Source organism: Diadema antillarum, unplaced genomic scaffold (genome assembly GCF_040938485.1).
Source record: "Diadema antillarum isolate AM-2024a unplaced genomic scaffold, OU_Dant_1.0 seq00001296_RagTag, whole genome shotgun sequence".
In the NCBI taxonomy this organism is placed as follows: Eukaryota; Metazoa; Echinodermata; class Echinoidea; order Diadematoida; family Diadematidae; genus Diadema; species Diadema antillarum.
The window spans coordinates 755,200-779,291 of NW_027272075.1; the positions used below are offsets into that span (position 1 = coordinate 755,200).

At 41.6% G+C, this 24,092-nt stretch overlaps 1 pseudogene; it reads right to left on the bottom strand.

Annotated features, from left to right (window-relative positions):
- LOC139708054 (A disintegrin and metalloproteinase with thrombospondin motifs 7-like) overlaps window positions 1-24,092 on the bottom strand; it is a 195,718-nt pseudogene that overhangs the window by 54,049 nt on the left and 117,577 nt on the right.

A 24,092-nucleotide genomic window follows, 5' to 3' on the forward strand; every position in this document is an offset into this window, starting at 1 on the left:
CATTTGGAGGGGTAATATCATTCTTGAGATAGGCACTGGAATTCCAACACGTAACTTACATGGCTACATCAATGCAAACAAGCAATGTAAAACTCATGTTAAAGTTTCGAGGAAGTGTGTGTGTGTGCTCGCGCACATGATAATTGAGTGTCCGTTTGTGTGTGAGTGTGTATGTATGTATGTAGGTGTGTGTGGGGTGCGCGTGAAGAGGAGAGGAGTGGATGGATGGGGTGTGGGTTTGAGGGACAGGTGTGAATGTGTGTGGGGGGGAGTGGGTGGATGATGGGTAAGTGTAAGGGAAATGGTCGGGTGTGTGTGAGCGTGTGTGTGTGTGTGTGTGTGAGACCTACGGATCAAAAGTTATGAGCCATAATAAAAACACGCCGTAAAAACTTAACATTGACCCCTGCCTGTCACCTTTGACCTTGAGGTGACCTCCATGTTTGGTAAACTCTGTATAACCGCCCTTCAGCCCCTGTCACACTTTGCCGGATAAGCCCACTGTAAAAGAAATGGGCAAGATTTCGCTCATCTGTTGTTCACATCGCCAATGCGGTGGACAAAGTGTAAATTTTCCGTTTTTGAGGAACGTACATACAAGGTCTAGCGGCCGAACAAAACGCACTTTGAGCATTTGTGTATAGGACAGTGGAACGTGCGCAAACGCATGAGAAACGAATAAGAAGCGCATGCCCACAGGACAAAATGCACGAGGAACAAATGGGCGACGTATGAGACGTATATCAAACGTCAGAGAGCCGTGCGTACGCGTTCGATGTGTTATACATAGCCGTTCCATCCGTTCCATTTTTTGCAGCAACAGACTCTACAGGAGCCCTAGCGAATGGAAACGCGTGGAAAACGACAAAGCACAATACAGATACAGCTGGAGAAAACCTACAACTATCGGACAAGGGTCAGATCGCGCTATCCGTTTTTGGTGAGAAAAAACTTTGTGCATGCACAAAGTTTTCTGGCCCCTCTGACGGATGTGACCGAAAGATAAACATCCAGCCAAAGAATAACATGGACATGAGACGCATTTTAAAGGATATTAACGGATGCCAAAAATCGACATTTGTGACCCGCTACAACAAAAAGGTCCTAAAGTCGCGCACGGTCGAAGCCGTGAAAATTGAGTTTGAAGTCAGAGCATTAAAATTGGTCAAAACTTACGATTTTCTGATTTTGATATATTATTGGAGTCTAACATGTCTTCTAACATCTGTCGAAACTTTGAAGCAAAATAATCAAAGAAAAGACCAAAAAATAGCGTTTTTCTGAGCCATGTTTTTTGGCGTTTCAACGAAGCAGAAACTGGTTCGAAAATTTGGATTGAGCGCCACAGATAGGTTCCGCCCCTAACAACAACCAGAGTGATCTCATTGGTCAGTTTGCTGCTTGCTGCTAACCGAAGCGTGAAGCTCACACACTGCCCAGTCGACTGGTGCGTGCGGGCGGGGTGCGCTATGCTCAGCCGCTTCTCACATCCTGGTCACTGATTGGTTGGTGAGGAGACCGCCGACGCTGATGTGCTTGAATGAACTCTTCGGGGGTTGCTAGGGCTTACCTTCTATTGTCCAGAGGTAAAAACTGACTTGCGTGTCCCTTGATTGCGATTGCGTCGTAAGGAAGACTTTTAGGGTACTTTTCTCGAAACAGTGATTTTCCAGATGTCTCGACATGCTCTCTTTTAAACATCGATATCTCCGCAGCCGATTATTTTTATAAAATGTGTTATATATCAATTTAAAGCAGAAAGATTAGGGGATTATATCATACAATTTTCAAATAATCGACCTCGCCCGACTTTAGGATCATTTTGTTGTAGCGGGTCATATTTGTTTTTAATGCGTTTGCCATATCCGGCGAAGTGTGACAGGGGCATTCCCTCCAAGTTTGATGAAAATTGAAGCCCTGAGTACAGAGTTTATATTCAAGTTCTTTGTAGCGTTACGGACAGACGATGGACGGACGGACGACGGACAGACACACTTCGCAGGTGATCCCTTAAGCCCTGTCACACTTTGCCAGATGGACCCATCGTACAGGAAACGGGCAATATTTTGCTCATCCGTTGTTCAAATCGTCAATCCGATGGACAGAGTGCAAAGTTTCCGTTTTAGAGGAATGTACATGCACGGTTCAGGGGCCGGACAAAACGAAGAAACAACGCACCCGTGGCGATTGTGGACAGGACAGTGAAATGTGCGCAAATGCATGAGAAACGAATAGAACTGCTTGCCCACAGGACAAAAAGCACGAGGAACAAAAAGGTGAGGCAAGAGACGTACATCGAACGTCAGAGTTCCATTGACGTGACGGCTATCGGGCTATAAATTTATTGCATCATCTTGGAGCGTCCATTGCTGGGGCAGTTCTGCCTCTACTACCTGTACACTTCACTTCACATCTCATATCAGCTCCCATTAATATACCAAGACTAAGCCTTCTCCTCAATATGGTGGCTACTTGTTGCTAGACCTTTGACACCACTTTCTTCATTTTGGTCCTAAATATCACTTACATGCAGATTTACCTAAAAGTTTCTCACTTGAATACATACTTTCGTACATTCCCGATGTTACTTCACAAATTTAACCTTCTCTATTTTTTGTTTCTGATTGATATTTTTTTCAGATGTTCTGTATGACGACTTACAGCTGGATGAACATTGATTTCCTCAATAAAGGCATATAATTATTCTTCATTGAACTCATCCATTGTATTTGAAGATCCTGAAGTCATAGAACATTTGACTGCATTCAGAATATCAATGTCAGCAATACATTTTTCAAGTTTGGACAATTGACTCAAGGTTGACTGATTGAAAGGGTATTTTATTGAGTAATGTCCATTGCAGCCCGCAGGCTGGATTGCAGTCATTTTACAGAAATAAGCACGATACTATAAAATATGTACAAGATTGTATAAAGTACATAGAATGAAAAATGAATATCAAACATATTCGTCACACAATATCAACATTCAAAACAAAAACACAATTCCCATTATACATATACAATTTCTAACATCACTATTCTCATTACCATAAATAATCACGATTACTTTAAAAATATCTCTAAATTCAACTTCTTTCTCATCTTCCTCTGTTTTCCTTTTTCTCTTCTTTTTTTTGTTCTTCTTATTCATTTTCTCTCTTTTCCTTTTTTTCAGCTTTACATTATCCAACTTTCACTTTTTTTTACTTTTACCTCATTTTGTTCACTAACAATATCCAATATTGATTGTGATTATCATAACCACACATTTGATATCATTACAACAAAACCACCGTTTACAAACGTATTACTCTTACAACAATCAATATCACGTTCACCCCCTCCACCCCCCCCCCAAAAAAAAAAACCTTATATATTATCATTGTTACTTAAAACATTGATTTCATATTTCAAAACAATTGGTCAAACATAAAAAAGAAAAAAAAATCATATATCACAGATCACATAACACAGAACATAAGAAGGCAGGTACACCCTGTATTGCACTATTGTGTATGGCAGTATTGCAATGGCTGAGTCAGAAAAGTTTGCCTGAGACTTTAAAAAATGGAACATGGCATATGAGGAAAAATGAAAAATTGGAAATGAAATCAACAATGAACATAAAAACATATTCTGTGCTTATTTTACATATACTGGTTACTTGCACTTGTTGATGCAGAGGTTTTTATAAACATTTCTCAAATACTATATGACGAAATATATATTGCAATCATGTCATTCACCAGAAAAAAAAAACCTTAATCATTTACAACATTACATTTATATCAATAGACTTGTTAAAACATAAAGCAGGAAAAAAAACAAGACTTCACATATCACATGATTCAAGTCATTAAAAAATAAGACAAACAAGCGTGCATTTCAATCAGACAAAAAAAAATGATTAAAACTGTTACAAAAAAACGGCAGGTGGGAGAGAAAGAACATCCTAACTAACAAACAAACAAACCATATGTTTGGAGATCAGAAAAGGACATTAAAAAATATATATATTCTGTTCTTGAGATTTGGATTTCTGTCCCTTCCATTTGTTGGTGCAGGTGGTGCTACAAACACTTCTATCACATTAAACTCGGTTACATTAGCACATACACACACTCTATACAGTATCTACACATGTACATGTATTTGAAAAGGATCCTAATTTACAATGTGTTGTTAAAAGATACACCATAGGCAAGCACACGCACACCCACACACCCCCACACACCCACTCACACACACACACAACATAAATATTCATTTAACAAGCGAATTAAGTGAGGAATAGCACTGGTCTTATATCTTTCAGTTCTGCAACGTAGAGTGGTGAATTTCTGTTTACTTCTTGTATTGTGTGAGTGATTACGGGGTGGCGGAAGCAGGTGGTGCAACTTGGAGGATGGATCCAGGAGGGTCCTCGCGAGGAAACACAGAGGTCTCGCCGCCTGTCACTGAGGGTGGGGAGGTGCAGAGTGTCCCTAGCGTCTGAATAGCTGGAATAGTTTCGACCAGTGGTGATTCTGCAGGCTCGATTTTGTATGCACTCAATCAAGTCAACCTGTTTCTTGGTGAGAGCCGCGGCCCAAACAGGAACAGCGTATTCTAGAATTCGTCTAACGGTGGACAGATAGACTGTTAGGAGGTCAACTGGGGGGAGGTCATGGAACTTAAGTCTGCGCAGAATGAAGAGTCGACTGTTGCCCTTGCATACCATGCTGCTGACCTGGGTGTCCCATTTCAAATTTGATTGGATGAACACTCCTAGTAGCTTAACAACTTTGTTGTTCTCCAGCACTTGGTCGTTAAGCGTTATTATGGTTGGTGGTGGAAGCGCCCTTGCAAAACATATATCCATGTTTGCACACTTCTTCAAGTTAAGACGCATGTTACTATCAATTGCCCATTGTTGTAGTTCCATTAGTTTATCAGGCAGTGAAGATTGGCTGTTGATCTTCCGACATTCGACCACCGTTAGGTCGTCCACGTATTTGTAGTGTCGGATATCAGTAGGCGCGGGGCTCACCTCGTCGTTGTTGAAGACGTCGTTGATTAAGGCTGCAAAGACAACTGGTCCTAGCTTCGTACCCTGCGGGACTCCTGACGTGAGGATACATGGGTCAGAGGGTGTGTTCTTGTACTTTACTCGCCGTTCTCTGCTACACAAGAAATCTGCGATCCAGGCGACGTATGACGGAACCACTCCCATATTGATCAGTCTTCCAACGGCGACAGTTTGGTCAACGTGGTCGAAAGCTTTAGAGAAGTCAGTTAGCAGGAGAGTCGAAAGGGAACCAGTGGTGTTCGCGTGTTTGTGCAAGGTGTCCAAGATGTTAACAAGACAGTGTGTAGTAGACACCCCCTTCATGTTCCCATACTGTGCTGGATCTAGCTGGGGGCGCATCATACGTAATGTGTCACGAGCCACAAAGTGTTCTGCCACCTTCGCGAAGTGGTCTGTCAGGGCGATGGGACGAAGGTTGCTGATTGTAGCGGGTGACGATTTTGAAATTGGAACAACATTGGCTCGTTTCCATTCCAAAGGCACTTCGTGATCACCGTAGGAAGCGTTCATGATATGTGACAGGGGACGAGAGAGTTCATAGGCGAAAAGCCGGATGAACCTAGCAAAAACCCCGTCAGGACCACAAGACTTCCGCTGTTTGACATGACTGAGTTGTGTGAAGACTTCATGCGGTTCTACATGGAGCGGTGGCGGTAAAGGTAAGTATGCGGGCAAGCGCGATTAGTCAAGCACAGAAAGATCACCACCGATTGACGCGAAGTGCTGACATATAGCGTCACCGATAGCTTTATGGTCGTTGTGTGTGCGCGCTCGGTGTGAACGGACGTGTTTTTCGTAGCTCCGCAATTCACAGGATTTCCTCCTGTTTTTAACCTTACATTTTTATATTTGTGGATTTTTTCTACCTTTGAACGTGTTATTAATGATTCAAGTATCAGTTTGATCGGGAATTTTGTATTTTTATTGAGCTTTCAAGCAGGATTGACAAACTTTGAATCGCATATTTTTACCGCATCATAAATGTGGGAGCCGCCATCTTGCCCCATACGGCTATGTGTGGAGTTTACAGCATGCACGGCACTCGATTTTTGACCATGTTGAGCAAGCCACCACGCGTCCACGGATCGTTTGGAGAATAAAACATCGCCAGTTTTTATTTTTCTTCATTAATATTTTGAATGCTGAACGTTGTGTGATTTATCAGATAATTTTGTAGCTCTAGTCATTTTAATGAGATTTTAATTAGGAGTAGCATAGTAGGCTTAGCAGAACTTCACTGCATTGTGGATTGTTTTGCATCGCAACCGCGGGAATCGCCATCTTGTCTTTCATACACGCGGGAATTTCAACACTGCACTGCACCAAACTGAACAATCAAACTGTGTTCATCACTTCAGAGTCGCCAGTTTTTAGACTTTTTTGAATTTGGAATTTCATCGACCACTCAGCATGGGCAACAAAAAGGATTTTTTGATCACTTTGCTGGCAGGAATTGGGATCTTATTTGCACACAATATCTACATGCATTCTGAGCATCTGAAAGTACCTCAACTTCACCCCAGCGTCAGGGACCACTGGGCAGCGCCCTTTTTCACTCCAGCCACCTGTCACACGGCGAACCGGGTGAGCTCGTTCCATTCTTCTATTACATTTGGCTCTTACAAGAAGAACATTACCACCTTGGCATCTACGCCCAGAACCTACATGCTTCTTGTCTTAATTTTGGCAAACGACATCAGTGTGAACCCGGGGCCCTACAGGCCAAAGTTTCCTTGTGTAGTATGCAAAAAAGCAGCCAGATATGGGCAACAAGCCATTGAGTGTGAATCTTGTAACTCATGGTTTCATCGTACATGTATTGAAATGAATGAAGAGATTTATAAAGTTCTAGTTGAGCACCCATCGTACTCGTGGACCTGCTGCAACTGTGGCCTGGTCAACTTTAACTCTTCCTTCTTCACATCTGATATTGAAACCCAAAACAAATTTGAGCCTTTGGCATCACAAATGTTTAACCTAGATCACTCCACATCACAATCTAGTGATGCTTCTGAAATTGGATCTCCCTCCAAAACTTCCACACCAAACAAAGCCAAAGAGAAGAGAAAAAAGAGTATCCCAAGGAAGGGCAAGTTACAGAAGCCGAAGACTTTGAAAGTCTTAAACATGAATTGTCAGAGTCTCAGAGGTAAAAAAGCCAATTTTTATCTGTGATTGAAGAAAAGAAACCAGATATTATCGTAGGAACTGAATCATGGCTGAACAACGATATTGCTTCAGGGGAAATATTCCCACCACAATTTCAAGTGTTTAGAAAAGATAGACAAACCAGCTCACATGGTGGTGTGTTTATAGCAGTTAAGAACACCTTTATAGCCACTGAAGAGAATAACCTGAATACTAATTGTGAAATAAAATGGGTCAGTATTTATATTTCAGGCCAAAAACCAGTGTATGTAGGAGTATTTTATCGTCCCCCATCAACTGATACCGAATATTTGAATGAATTGGATTTATCGTTATCTAAAATACCTAAATCTGCAGTTGTATGGTTATTTGGAGATTTCAATGTGCCTAGTGTAGACTGGAGTACAAACTCTGTACGCCAAGGGGGCAGCTATGCAGCAGTATGTAAGCTAATGCTTGACATTGCCGCTGATTTCAACTTAACTCAAGTTGTTAATCAACCTACCAGAGAAGAAAATATTTTGGATTTATGTTTTGCATCACATCCTGATTTAGTATCAAATCACAAGGTCATTGCTGGAATTAGTGATCATGACATAGTAGAAGTTGATATAAATTTGACTGTTAGATTGATCAAACCTCCCAGGCGGAAAATATTTTTATACAAAAAGGCAGAATTTGAAGAAATTTCTGAACTCATGAATGAGTTCAATAGACTTTTAACTGAGGAACATCTTCAAGTTTCAGATGTTAATAGTTTATGGGCTGATTTTCAAAGAACCCTTCAAGCAGCTATAGATAAATATGTTCCATTCAAATTAAGTTCTATCAGATATAATTTGCCATGGGTAAATCAGTCCATCCGGCGTGAAATACGAAGGAAACAAAGGCTTTATAATAAAGCTAGGAAATCTGGAAGTAGCAAGGATTGGGAAAGTTTTAAATCACTCCGCCGATTAATTGATAGAAATATTCGGAAAGCCCACAATCGGTATGTGAATAATGTCATAGGAGAAAGTCTCAAGAGTGATAACACCAAACCCTTTTGGAAGTTTATTAAGAACACTAGACAAGAGGTTTTTGGAATCTCCTCTCTTCGTTCTGGGGGTACAATGGTATCAACTGCAAGAGACAAAGCACAAGCACTCAATCAACAATTCTGTTCAGTTTTCACCAAGGAAATCCCAGAAGAATATCTTGATATAGATCACCACAACATACCAGATCTACCAAAACTCACCATATCAGTAGCAGGAGTTCAGAAACTTCTAGAGGAGCTACAACCGAATAAAGCAACCGGACCAGATCAAATTCCAGCCAAAATACTCAAGAGTTGTGCCTCAAGTTTAGCTCCGGTCTTGCAAAAGATCTTCCAGAAATCTGTCGATACAGGAACTCTCCCAGAAGGATGGCTTAAAGCCAATGTAGTCCCAATCTACAAGAAAGGGGAACGTACAAATCCTGAGAACTACAGGCCGGTTTCACTCACTTCCATCCCATGTAAAATTTTGGAGCATATCATCTTCCGTCATATCAAGGACCATTTGGATGCCCATGATGTCATCACTCACCATCAACATGGATTCCGACAAGGCAGATCATGTGAAACGCAACTTGCAGGTTTAATTAATGACCTAGCAAGAACCCTTGATGCTAGGAGTCAAACCGACCTCATCATACTTGATTTCAGCAAGGCGTTTGACAAGGTCCCCCATGGGAGATTACTACGCAAGCTTGAACATGTTGGTATTAACAACAACAACAACAACAACCTCCTTCACTGGCTGAACATGTTCCTTACTAACAGACATCAGCGCGTTCTCCTGGAGGGAGCAGAATCCCAGGAATCTCCGGTGACATCAGGGGTACCACAGGGAACGGTTCTGGGGCCTTTACTGTTTCTCATATACATTAACGACCTACCGAACGTACTTCAGTCTAAGGTACGACTTTTCGCAGATGACTGCATAATATACCGGGAAATATGCAATGATCAGGATGCAAAAGCTCTTCAAAAAGACATTGATTTATTATGCTTGTGGGAGTCACAATGGCAGATGTCCTTCAATCCGTCAAAATGCTTTGCTATGCATGTTAGTCACAAAGTCAAACCTATTATCACGCCATATACAATGAAAGGAAAACAGCTACAGCAAGTAAGCCACCACCCATACTTAGGTGTTGAGATAAGTAAAGATCTCACTTGGTCACACCACATTAACAAGATTACTACAAAGGCAAACCAAATGCTGGGTGTCATCAGAAGAAATCTCCATTCGTGTAATAAATCAGTTAAAGAAACAGCCTACAAAACGCTGGTTCGCCCAAGGCTTGAGTATTGTGCTTCCATTTGGGACCCTCATCAAGCTACAAGAAAGAGGAGCATTGAGGCCATTCAACGCCGGGCTGCTCGTTTTGTCGTAAACAATTATGACAAACGATCCAGTGTCACATCCATCTTATCCAAACTCCAATGGGAAACCTTGGAAAACCGCCGTACCAAGTTCCGATTGATTGCCATCTTTAAAGAAGTACACAATATTACCCCATCAAATGTTCATCTACGTCAGAGACCCGGCTCAACACGGCGACAAACAGGTCCCAACGTTTTAGAGATGCCTTCATTCAACAAGACATGTTACCAGCACTCATTCTACCCAAGGACAACCAGAGAATGGAACTTCCTACCACCAGAGATAAGAAGTGTTACCAACTTAAAGGACTTCAAAATTATGCTTGACGCAATTAATGTAGAAGAGCTGGTCAAAAAAGCTCATTTCAGAATTTAATAATTTTAAGAAATAAATCCGTTCACACCGGCTGCGCGGGATAACAGCCTTCAGGCAGTGATTGCGCAGAACCCAACCAGAACCAGAACCAGTTCGGGGCAATATCAGGAACAGTGATGCTCATCTTGGGGGCATTTCCAGACAGCATTCTGATATGTCTGAACCATTCACCAGGAGAAGATTTCTTCAATCTTTGCACTCGATTGGCGTAATTGTTTTTCTTCGCTTTGCGGATTTCTCGTATCACTTTGTTTCTCAGTTGTCTCTATAGGAACTCGCGCTTTTCGCTAAATGCTCTCTGTCTTTTGGCTATCAGGGACTTGATAAGAGGAGTGATCCACACTTTGTCCTCACTATGCAGTTCCACTGACCTCTGCGGAAAGTATTTGTCGACTGATTCATGGATTGTTTGATAGATGGCCGAGCACTTAGCCTGTACACCGTGTGCATCATATACCTCTGACCAATCGTGGTCAGATATCCATGTTCCGTACTGACGAATGCTGCTATCTGGCATGGGCCGCACGAGACGTTTTCGCGTGGTGTTGCTCCGCTGAGTCTCGAAAGTTGGCAAGAGTAGGACGCAATTGTGGTCGCTAAGTCCTATGGGTGGTATGATCTCTGCTGGTCGATAACTGCTAGATCTGTTTGTGAATATCTTATCAAGGATGACATCACCGCGAGTGGGTTGGTCAACAACCTGGACGAACGCGTTAGACATGACTCCGCTGAGGTCCAGGTGATTAAGGTCACCCATGATGAAGACCGCAGTATCGGGTTGTTTGGTTAGAATAACGTCAATTGTAGATCCGATATGATCAAGGAGTGATGCAGCAATTGGGCTACGGGGTGGGTAATACACTGCTCCAATGACTATTCTCGAGGAAGAGCGAGGAAGCCGAGGAGGACGGAGAGCAATCCACAATGTTTCCATTGGCAGAAAAATGATTATTAAAACAACTTACTCGAGATGGTCTTTGGTGACGTGAAGTCCTCCTACATTATCCTTGACATATAATGGCATCTACACAGAAAATCCACTGAGTCACAACACTGGAAAACGGGCAAAAAATTGTGAAAATAGATTGCAAATTAGGAGCGCCAAGGAAGGTGCGCTTGTGCTGCCGAGGGCGCACTTGTCTAAAACCAAGGTTTGAAGCACTCTCTATTTTCTCTCAAACAGTTTCTGTGATACGACGTACATCAAATCAAAGGTATAACATGAAGATGGCTCATTTAGATTCCCTAATGCTATTTGAACCTTGACGTCATTGGTTTTAAGTTTGGTGGGTTTTACTCATCGTCTCATTTTCAACTCAAAGTTCACTCACAACTTTTAACCCGTGAATATCCAACAGTATCTCAGCCGTTGCCCAGTCATATCGAATTATACTTCACTGCCCCATGATAGTGAATCTGATCAAGGCTGCCCTTTTTGGTGGTAAAACCTAAAACTAGTGTATTATAGGTGATGATGATGCTTCCCTAGATTTGTTCAGATCTCTGCAGTTCCTTATTATCTACAACAATCTTACAACAGCCATGATAGTAAACTAACTAAAAATCTTGCTTTTCCGAAAGAAGAACTTTTTATTGCCCAAGTAGATGATGGTCTTCCGATCTTGAAACATATGATGCATTTTGCTTTCTTTTTGATGTGCCTCTCACTTTTTCACCAAAAACACAACATTTTTGCATTGTAAATTCGGGGAGACTTAGCAAAGTAGTTCGAATTTGTTTCGCCTTTATCAAATCATGTGTCCATGTCAATTGGTCATACCAGCCAAATTGCCTGCGTCTCTCAGGACCAATTTGCCACTTCTTGGACCGCATCTGCCTTCTCTGTTGCTTGCGATGCCTCCTCCAGGCGGCAGTATACTTTTGCAGGGCCATGTTGGCATTCTGCAGATTCAGATCTGCCTATTAGACTGCCCTGTATCGATGTATAGATTGGAGCCGGTGGCAGTTCATCAAAGACAGAGAGGCATTAAATTAGAAGGGCGAAGTCCTACAATGTTTTTGTGTGTCTTTGCAGGAGCCAGTTGCAGGAAGGCCAATACATATACGTTTCAGCTTCATGTCCTGTTCATATATTGTGGATGTGCTGTAGATATCCTGTAGATATGCTGTAATCATCACTCATGACCGTCCTATCCGTTTGTCATCTGTAACTACATGCGTTATGCCTGGTAATTGTCATGTGGCTATGCCCGGTAATTGTCATGTGGCTATGCCATGAGTATGCGTTCGATGTGCTGTACACAGTCGTTGTATCCGTTCCATCTCTTGCAGCAATGGACTTTACAGGAGACCTCGCGGATCAAAACACGTGGAAAACGACAAAGTACAGTACAGATACAGGAGAAACGTGCAACTATAGGACAATGGTCGGATCGCACTATCCGTTTTTTGCGAGGAAAAACTGTACGACCACCATGCACACATGCACACAGATTCCACCCATATTACATGTATTATACTCCAAACACACACACACACACGCACACGCATACACACGTCACATATAAGCACCTACACACCATACACAACACATACCATGCAGCCCCCCCCCCCCACATACACACACACATTTTCACATTGCAAAATTGAAGATAATATAAAGTTTTGGTACCTCAAAAGTTTCCCTGAATTTCCTTGTCTTACGTTTGTGTTTCAGGTTAAAGTACCTTTCATATAACTAACACTGTGAGACTTAATAATAATAACAATAATAGTGGCCTCTTATAAAGCGCTGAAAGTCCATCAATAATGGACTGTGTGGTAAACCAGTATCAAGAGAACTTTGAAGATCATACGCTTTTCAACTTGTAACCAGTGAAGTGACTGAAGAACGGGAGTTATGTGACAGGATTTCTTAGTGAGGGTGACAAGTCGAGCTGCAGAGTTTTGGAGGCGTTGAAGTTTGGAGAGCTGTCGTTGGGAAAGGCCGAGGAGGAGAGAGTTACAAAAGTCAAGGCGAGAAGAGATGAGGGCGTGGGCAAGCTGTTCTGTTGCACTTCTGGTCAGATAACTACGAATGAAGCTAAGGTTGCGAAGTTGGTATCTTATGGGCATTGAAAGACATATTGACATCGAAGATAACGCCTAAATTGCGAGTCTGGGGGGATGGGTAGACGACGTTATCACCAACGTGGATGCCAAAGTCCTTCATGTCAACTTACTCGCCCCAAAGTGTTCTCATGTCTTAGTAATCATGCAATTAACTGCGACCAGCAGCCCCATACGCATAGCGTAATGGGGCTTCGCATTGTAGCATTCAGGATCATGACAGATTTAGTATCGCGGGTAATTATCAATCTAAAATCCAAAAATTTCTTCAATTTGAAGACTTACCAATTAAGTTGAAGTATTGAAAACAGGCTTCGGGCAACGTTTGGTTCTGCCAATAGTCCCTTTCTGTTCGAATTGATGACTGAATATGACTCCGTCGAGAGGACCTTGGGAGAGCTACATACACTGAATACTACGGCCAGCGCATGCGCACACAAACATCTTATCCGTTCATGGATTTGAAATTTGTGCGCATGTGACAAGCTACGTTTTATTTTGCCTGCACAAATTGTCGCCATCGAGGTCAAAAATTGGGAACTACACGAGCAGCGCAATTTGTTGCCAGGCGACAAATTGTGCAGAGGCGACAATTTGTGCCGTCAACTCCTGCACAAATTGTCGACCAGAGCCGGGGGTAACAATTTGTGCCGCAACAACCGTACGTGCTGCGGTCTGGCTGCCATAATAAACGCCTTCCTGCAGTCTGGCTGCCATAGTAAACGCCTTCAAGGAAACAGAGTGGATACGGCTAACCGGTTCCTTACAATATCCTAAAAGTTCCATACTTACCCACGCCGATAAAAATCGGCAGGGGGTATGATAAGGGTCCCGTATCTTTGTTTGTTTGTTTGTTTGTGTACAAGATAACAAGATAACAAGAGAACGGGTGAACAGATTTGCACCAAATGTTCAGGGAATGTTTGGATAGTGACAGGAAAAAATAGATTAGATTTTGGTGATAATCGGTTGACCCTCGCAAATTCTGTGTGACCGTGTAGTTTTGACCCCATAGTATAGTATGATGAGACGACCACTCTGAACATTTTCCCGTTTCTCACTTTGCGATTTTCCGCTACCATACGAAAACAGAACTCCCAGACGACGGACATCGCTGCTCAAATGTTCATAAGAATTTCGAAATTTACGTTTATTTGAGGGACTCTTCCTTCTGAATTTGTGAAAATTCGCTTTCCGTCGTCACAAAATGGCCCGTAATTGGTGATTTTATATTTTAATATTGATACTTTTTTTTCACTGGAGGAACATTCCTCAATCACGGAAAATTTTTGCTCGGTCCCAGTCACACTGCAGTGCGTATGTTTCCATTTCTCAGTGCACTATCTCACTGGGCGAAATTTGAAGTCTTGGGCGAAATTTGGACACAGCACCATATACTACTGTATGTCTTTTTCATTACCCACGCCGAGATTTTGGTGATGATCAATTGACCCTTGCAAATTCTACGTGACCTTGTAGTTTTGACCCCATTATATAGTATTGCAACTACTCTGGGTCTGCCGCCTTAGAGGGCCCCTCTAGTTTTTGTATATGATCCACCAAGTTTTCGAAATCAATGGGTTACAAATTATTTCCGCCAAGAAAACAGGGTCCCTCCCCATTTTAAGAAAAGAAGCGCAACTTTACCTCGGACCAATCACCGGCGAACCAGATGCCAGTAGCTAGTTCACATCGAGGAAGGTCTTCGCATGCAGATTTTGTTGCAGGTTTTTCTTGGCCCTCTTGCATGCAATCCGAGTCGTGTAGCACGCCGTGTTCTCCGTTCATCATACCCCGAATGCAGAACACTGACCTCTGTCTCGTCCCTTCCGTACCACAGCTCACGGAGCAATGTTGCCAAGGACCTACCCACCAGCTGGGAGATATCAAAAGGGAGAAGCGAAGGTTGTCTATGTGTTTTTTTTAAACTGTCTGTTTCTCGTTTTGTCACCGTCATTTTTCTTTCCTTAACACTTCCCATGACCACAGCCCTCTGCTTATGACACAGGATGCAAAGCGCGTGACCGCATGGGCATCAAGAAGAGCTGATATGCCTTTAGACAACAAGGATTTAAATAGACAATAAACTGAAAACGATGTCGTCGTGACTCTTGGATTTTAGTCACTAAATAAGCTGATTACCTACGATAAAAATAAAATGCAATGACGCACACTTACGTACGCGTATGCGCCAGTCATAATTGTACAATGCTTCATATGAGCTTTAGAATAATTTGGTATAGACCATTTTACTGCATTAAAAAAAATGCACCCGCGCACTTGTCGTTTGCACCTACACGCGCATATGTGAAGCAATAATTGTATTTTTTGCATGGGTTCCGTCTATGATATCATGGAGATTATGTCCATTAAAAAAAATAAAGTCTACCCAACTTGATATGACGTCATAGGGGCCCCATGAAAGTTGAATTTTCGGGCAAGTGACAATGGCAATATACAGTGCAAATATGCGAAAAATGCGTATGTAAATTCTTTAAAACTCTTTAGGATGGACGACGACCACCCACCCCTCTTGATTTTTCCCTACATTTCCTGAAAGCCGATTGGTTGTTTATGTGATATGACGCGTCATGGAGGCTGGAAAATTTATTTTCTGTTTATGACATTCCTGTATAAAGTAAAAGTACAACATTTCAAAATGACGTCATTAAATCTATAATTCATATGAGCGTATCTCAATTGCCCTTGATCAATTTTCACCCAGATTTCAGAATTTGTAGCTTAATAAATTCTCTGTCGAATCATGACTTTTTAATTTGGCAACATCATAAATGTGAAAAACAAGAGCGGGACCCGGGGTCCCGAAAGTATCGCAAGTTACTTTCCACGCATTTTTGCAGCCTCTAGTTAAAAGGCAAAGTACTTTAAAGTACTTAGCTCTATCACCTCTGGTTCTTGAGAAGGGTTTGAAAGATTCCTTAATTTGGGGGATTTGGGCCCTCCAAGGCCGGGTCCCTTGGGAGTACGCTGCCCATTTGAACACATTGATACCCTATCCCCCTTGGAATGATACCTGCCAAGTATGGTGACATTTGACCATGAGATTTTCAAGAAGAAAATAGAAATGTAAACTTTAGGCCCCAATTTGAACCATATCGCCCCACCGGCTATATCCCGATCGCCCTAGGGATGCTATACCTGCCAAGTTTGGTGGGAATCTGTCATGGGTTTTTTTTAAAGAAAAATATGAAAGTGTAAAAAGATTACACGACGGATGACTGACGCTGGACAAAGACGGATCGCAATAGCTCACTTGGGCCTTCAGCTCAGGTGAACTAGAAATGATTCTTAAAGCTATCTTTATGGCAGTCTTTTTTAATGCAAATTGACATCATTTTGTTCATTTAGCAATAACCAACTTATCTTGGGGGATTTTTCTCCCAGCTTTTATATGTTATAGTTGACACTATATACTCTTGTTTTGTTTTTTTCGGGGTTTTTTTACGGGATCACGTCTAGAAATTTTGGTGATATGGGAACCTAGAGCTGCGATTTATGGAAATTGTGTGCAATAACAATGATCGTCTTTTAAAGATGCCGCGTTAGAATCCTGGTGCGGGTAGGTTTTGTTGTTTGATAAACATCTAAACAATCACATGGAAAATCGTTTCCAATCACGGATTGGATCACCTAATTTGTCAGTCTTGACAAATATCTAAGTCTAGTTTGAAATTGGTGTCTTTATGTATTCAAAATGACAACGCAGTCATGATATACATGTTTGTAACAATAAACTTGTGGTATAAGTGATAGTTTATCCAACTCACTGAAAATCAACGTAAGCAAAACGACAGACAGGATGAAGTATTTAAGGCTGGTCGTTCATTTTTAAGCAAAACTGTATGCATTTCCAAGAGGATATATCACATTATCCGCTCAATCTGTCAAAATATCGAGTGCTGAAAAAGAAAGTGGCATATTGATACTCCTGATTTTTGAACATTTTCTTTGAAATTAGCGGACTTACATTGCTGGACATTGGTGCACGTTGCACGTTCGCTGTATGTCGTCTGCCTTTTGATCTTCGCAGTACATATCATCCACCATCCCAGCTACACGTTCCATGCACACCACATTAGATCTCTGCGACCCTTGGACCAGTAAAACATGCGTGAGTAAAATGCACTTAGTGATGTTCTCGCATAAGAGGCCTTCAGAGTGTATCTCATTGTTCACACCTTTCCTTTTTGCATCTTGCTTTTACCGCATCTTGTGAGCAGACGACTCATATCATTCGTTTGTTACAAATACGTAGAATATTGTTGTTGGGTTGTTAGGGTTTTTTTTTTTGGGGGGGGGGGGGTGGCCACTTCTGGACTGAGCAGAGCAACGTGATACACACTTCCAAGCAATGCTCATGAGCGATTGTTTTCCAAAGCAAAACGATCATCAAAACATTATCACAAAAGTGGTTATGAAAAAAACAAATAATGCAAAATTACCAATACCAGTGTGTATAACGTAATAGGATAAGATGAGTGAGATGAATAGGTCAAAAATTTGGCCACAAAGTTTTAATTCCGCCACTTCGGGCAACCATGTGCATGACCATTGTTTTCTGAGTTATATCCATTGTCACAGTATCAAGCATTTTATATTGTTAATCACTAAAAACCACGAGTATATGATTATGTAGAAGATGACATGTCAACAATATGTCTTTTATAGATAAGAGAGTTTTGTTTCTACAAAAACTACATGTACTCTAAACATGGCCGGCGCCACGTTTTCAAAAGTGGGGGGGGGGGGGAACTTCAGACTTCTGGTGCCACTTCCGGGTTTTCATGAGCTAACAAGCAAACAAAAAGCCATACCGCACGCTCACACTTTTCTAGGTTTAAATGTTTAAGCTTCTACCAACCTTTAATTGTAGTGGGCAAGCTTTCGTCCTACTCCTGACTACTTTCTCAAGCCTTTTTGCATTGAGGTGTTGTCGTGCTGCCGTTGCCTGTCTTTGTTGATCACTGGGACCATAGATGGGTGAGAGGGTATTGCCAGAGTCTCCATTGAGAGCTGGATTAATCCTTCTGATCCAAAGTGATTCCTTTATTTTTTCTTTTCATCCAGTTGCTTTCAAAATCAATGATAAGAGCCTCATCTCATTCAATGTTATGATTAATGGTAGAAGCTTAAACATTCAAATTTATTGTCATCCCCAACCGATGAAAGTTTTTTAGGATTTTTTCTAGGTTTCTATCTATTTCTTTTCTGGTGCCACTTACGCACTTCCAGGATTAAAAAAAAAAAGTGTGGGGGAGGGGCAAAGTGGTGACACCTTTGTATGGTACCAAAAAAAAAAAGTACCGAGAACCCCCCCCCCCCCCCCCCCCGCCGCCGGCCCTGCTAAAACGTGATGACATGCAGAGATGCAAGCCTAGTTACAAGCAGGGTAGCCATCACCTCTTACCGACTCCACATGACGCTGAAACAAGGTGACCAGTCCCCCAAAGGCCCAGGAGAAAATGCTGAACTGGTGATTCAGTCGTCTCGTTGGCCAGTTTTAGGTACTGTATACTCGTACGCTACACCCGGGTTTCTGTGCTCGGAAACAACAGCTGGACGAAAACAACAGAGAATGACACATATTACAATGGTTTACAACGATACGTTCACGAACAATCCCTCTCTATGACGTACTGTATGTGTGTACATGGCAGTACATGACATCAAATTTCATTAAACTACGTAATGGTTTGATGTGTTTGACAATGGGAACGAACAAAAAATGTTCTCTTTTTGTACCGTCTTCAGGAGTGCCAGACATTCCATATATCTGGCATAAGTGGTAGCATCAATCAGTAGAATAGGTTAATGTGAAACGGAAGAGGACACTTGAGAAGAGAAGAAAGAGAAGGTTAATGGAGAAGAGAAGCGGAATATATGACGAGCAAGAGGAGAGGAAGCCGACAAACGACAAAGAATGAGCCGGGAAACAGGGGTTTCCTAACCATGATGTGCAATGGCTCTGTGATAGGTCCTTGTGCCTCGACGCGCTCCTTGTCTCCAACGCGCTGGTAGCTGATGGTAGTGCCCACTGCCTCGTATTCCCCACTCCACTCGATTATCAGTCACCATTCAAGTAGTAGCGACCTGCAGTGTCCCGAATGGCGATGTAATTGCCGGCAGCGGCAATTTCCTCCACCACTATGTTGCGCGCGCCGGCGGGAATGACGATCGCTTCAACGTAGCCTGCCATAGCCAGAAAATGAGCACGCCACTGTGAGTCCTATAACATCATCCCTCACACAAAGTGAACATGTTTTACTATTTGCAAATCTTACAATGGTTTTAGTGTCACAGTGCAAGCATGGGATGTGCGTTTCCGTGTTTTGTCATGTTTCATTGCCGTTAGGGCAGCGAAGGATATTAGTAACTTTTCTCCCCTTACTCCGAAGTTACATGCGCTATATTGAAAAAAGCACAACCTTCTTCGAGCTATATATTTTCTAAGAGTGTCGGCGTCATATTTTCGAGCGCTTATCCATTACTAGCTTGGTAATGTAGTTTGAATATCTAACTTAAAACAATGTCTAATTGAAAAAGACGTAATATGCATTACATGAAACTTTACATTCTTCTCCCTAATCCTTTACTTCAAGCTGGGATATTGCAACTTATATGTTAGTCTTTTTTTCAACTTAATTTTGTATTCATTTATATATTTTGTTAAGGAAATTGATGAGTCAATGAAAGAAAGGCGGGTGATGTTCGTTATTGAGAAGGTTCTTCAATCAGGAAATGTTATAAGGTTTTTTATTCCGAAGGTTCGTGATACGGAAACACACAAATTTCGCTTACATGTACGTTATAGGGGTTCGTTTCAATTCGAACATGAAATAAAGTTTGTTAATCAGAGTATTTTCAAGTTCAAATTCAACTTGAGAGAAAGTGTGCAATATATATTTTTATTGAATAATGAGATGGGCATCCAAACAATATTTGCAAGGATTCTATCAGTTACCTAAACACACACACGCATATATACACGCACACACACACTGTTCATAAAAACTTATTGAAGTGCACTACCTCTCCAAATTTTCATAGTGATTATCATAATGACATGCAAACAATAAAGATTAACGATATTAGCTGCGTAATAATGACAAATATTCAAAGAAGTATAATCACTTCCATTATTATTGTTACCATTGACCATCATTAACATTACTAAGATCAATATTTTTTCCTATTCATAGTATATCATATTCATTGTAATTATTCACACTACTACATTGTAATCTTTATCTATTAAAATCCATTTGCTCAGGCATAGATTACTCAGATGAAATCAAATCCAAGATTCTTGATCACGCCACTTCATGATGCAACAAGCGCTTTGTCAGAAAACATGCACGCGTATCATGCCCCCATAACACCATACCCAATTTCATAGTATCCTACCGTGTTTTTTTTTTAATCATCCACGGTATACATCACTACAAAAAGTAATTTCACTTTCAGAATAACGAACCTTATTTCATTTTCGGACTACCGAAACCTTATTCACTTTCGAAATAATGAACCGATGGAACTATGAACATTAATATTTCGGAATAACAAACCTTACTTTTATTCCCGGAATTACACACTCAGAAAAACGAGCTGCAACCGGAAAGGCTACCCATCACCTTTGTGGAAAGCCTTGCAAGGAACTTTAAATCGAAATTTTGTGTGGCGGTGTACTCGGAAACAGTAAGTTACCTCGACCTGATCGGATAGTGAAGCTATTCTTGATCGTCTGACAGGTGGATCCATCACCGTGACACACCCCACATCTGTCCTCCACTGCTGGGGAATTAACTTGATTGTCGCAACCCACTTTCTGATGACAAAACAGACACATACAAACATACAAGTGTGAGTTCAAATATTTTGTTCATAATACGGCATACATGATTTCTGCCAAGTATGTAGAAAGTTTGACCATGCAATGTGTTCCCTGGGGTATGGTGCCCACTTTTTATAAATATGTTTGATATCTGTATAAACAATTTGACCATGTTTTTCAATTGAAGATGAAAATATGAAATGAGGCCCAATTTGTTCCCATCACCACAGTTTCCCCCCCCCCCCCCATCCCTGGATGTGTATTGAACAAACTTGACAATAACAGTCACCTATATACTTACTCATGGCAGTAACTTGAATAGCTTGTCACTTATGCAGAACATACTTACTCATGGCAGTAACTTGAATAGCTTATCACTTATGGTTCTACATAAAATTTATAAAGGTTACGTAATCCGGGGGCTACCCTAACCCTTCCCCGTGCACTGTGCCCCTGGGCCCCCCAAGTGAGGTGAAGTGACTATTTGTAAAAATAAATATTCTACACTCTAGCAATACCACCTGTCAAATTTGGTGAAAATCCGACAATGATTTTTCAAAAAGAGGATGAAAATGTGCAAATTTGGCTGCACTTTATCCCCCGCCCATTCCAGGGCATTGTCCACCTGGTGGCCCTTAAGTGGTGCCCACTTGGGGATGATGTTCGTTACTCCGAAGGTTCGTTAATCCGAAAATAAAATAGAGTTCGTTGTTCCAAAAATGTAATAATCTATGGCGTTATTTCGATTGTTCGTCTCCGAAGGTTCATTAATCCGAACATATATAAGGGTCGTTATTCCGAGGGTTCGTTAACCCGGCAATGGAAAAAAAAAGTTCATTATGCCAAAAAAATGAATAATCTGTGGCGGAGAGGGGGAGGGGAATCTTTGTTTCTATAGAGGTGCGAAGAAGATAAAAAATATGAAAATGGGGTATTTGACCCCGTGAGTTTACTCGGTCAAATGTCGTGGGAGTATTTGAACAATTGAATAGTCCCCTTCGATAAGAAGAGAAAGTATGTGAACTCAACCCACACGCCGGCAATTACATACACATAATGTGTATCGTATCCCCCCCCCCTCCTCCCACTTACAATCAGAGGTTCTTCTGATCCCCAAAATATAAACATTTTAAGGTTCTGATTATACTCCTATTCAACAGAGATTTTTTTCTCATTGGTCACTCTTCAGAAGCAAAGTTTTTTGCTTCCGGCCAACCAACGAAATGTAATGGACCGCAGTCTGATGAATGCGACTTGTGTTAGTCAACTATCCAGTCAGTGTCAGACATATGTCGCACGATCTTGCCTCGTCGATTCACGCCCGGCGTGTCAGACACTGACCTGATGGTCGACTAGCACAAATCGGGTTCATCAGACTGCCATCTAATACATTTCAATGGATGGCCTGAAGCAATAATCTTTGCTTCCGTTGAGAAAAAAAAAAATCTGTGTGAAATGGGTTGAACCGACAAAGGTATTCTGGAGCCTTTTTACTTGCTGATCCGATAAAGATCCGGCTTTGACTTGGCTAATGAAACGTTGGTATCCGTCCGATATCTGTCTGCCGATTCCGATCCATGTGGTGGAGGTGATCTGACACCAACTCGACACTTCGACAACTGCCCGACACTAAACCGACTAATCGGACACTGACTCGATACTGGACAGATTTTTTTCCAGAATCGGAAATAATGCGTGAACTCTACAACAAGATGTGATGACCCTTATGGTTCGTTGACCCCTGTCTGTGACATTTGACTTTGTGATGAACTTCAACTCCAAAAGGGACATCTACCATCCAAGTTTGATCACAAACGGACATAGAGATCAAAAGTTATGAGCCATAATCGACACGTGTCATAAAAACTTAACATTGGGCCTTTAAAGTTTGTTGACCCCTGTCTTGTAATGTTTGCAAGCAGCACAATTTGAATAAAACACAATCACTTTGAATTAAACACAATCATGACCATATTCAACAGCATATGAATCCAAAACGGACAGGAAAACACATCACAATCAGGTAGCAATATTATCTGAGTCCAAAAACTGAGTCCATCGTAACTTTTCGTTTCACAGAGTTCATTGTGTTCGCGAATCTTGAACTCTAATTATTCATTAATCAGTCCAATCACAAATCCAAAATCCAAAATCGTTGTCGTTTCAGTCCAAATCATTCAACTCAATAATCAGTCCAATCACAAATCCAAAATCCAAAATCGTTGTCGTATCAGTCCAAATCATTCAACAGGTTAACATCTCATATATTATCTCAGTCACGGTATCGCTACAAAATACTCAGGTGCTTTGCTAACGCGACCTGATCTTGTTTTGATGACCACCGGATGTTCTACGCTTTGCTTTGGAACGTCCTCGCTCCTCGGCCCAGTGTTGTCATTTGCCATTTCTTCATCCACGGTGGTGTCTTCTGGTTCTTTAGCAGGTTTTTCATGCTCTGCACTGCTTTCTCTGCGCGACCATTTGACTGAGGGTATTGTCTTCAATTTGTTTAGACATTCCTGGCCAAAACATGATGTCTCTAGCCAATCTCTTTGATTTTTCTATGCCCTGGTGGCTTTCATGAATTTTGTCAAGCATCATTGGTCTGAGGCTTGTAGGGATGAGTACTTTGTCAGCTTTGAAAATTAAACCATCTTCTACTGTCAGCATATCGCGGTAGTCCCAATATGTAGCAATTTCTCGTGGGACTTTCATCACTGCAATCTTCTTCTGTCACTGGCAGGTAACTGCGACTGAGTGTGCCTTTTTTGACAAGATCTTTGCCTCTTTTGTACTCTACGATCATACTGTACTGTATTTCTGTAGTTTGAGCAACATGTGCTGCAAGCGTGGCGGTGTTTCTGCTGGCGGCTTCTTCACTATCGATTCTAGTGGCTTATGGTCTGTTTCTACTCTAAATGTCTGACCAAACAGGTACTGATGAAAGCGCTCGCATGCAAATGTCGTGGCATATAGCTCTTTCTCAATTTGTGCGTACCTTTGCTGAGCTGCCGTTGGCGCTTTTGAGGCATATGCAACAGGCTTACCGTTTTGAAGGACGACTGCTCCTACACCGTCTTTTGATGCATCTGCGCTTACCACCACCGGCTGTTACTAGTTTTTTCAAACGCTCAAATGCTGTCACTTGTGGCGACTCCCAGTGC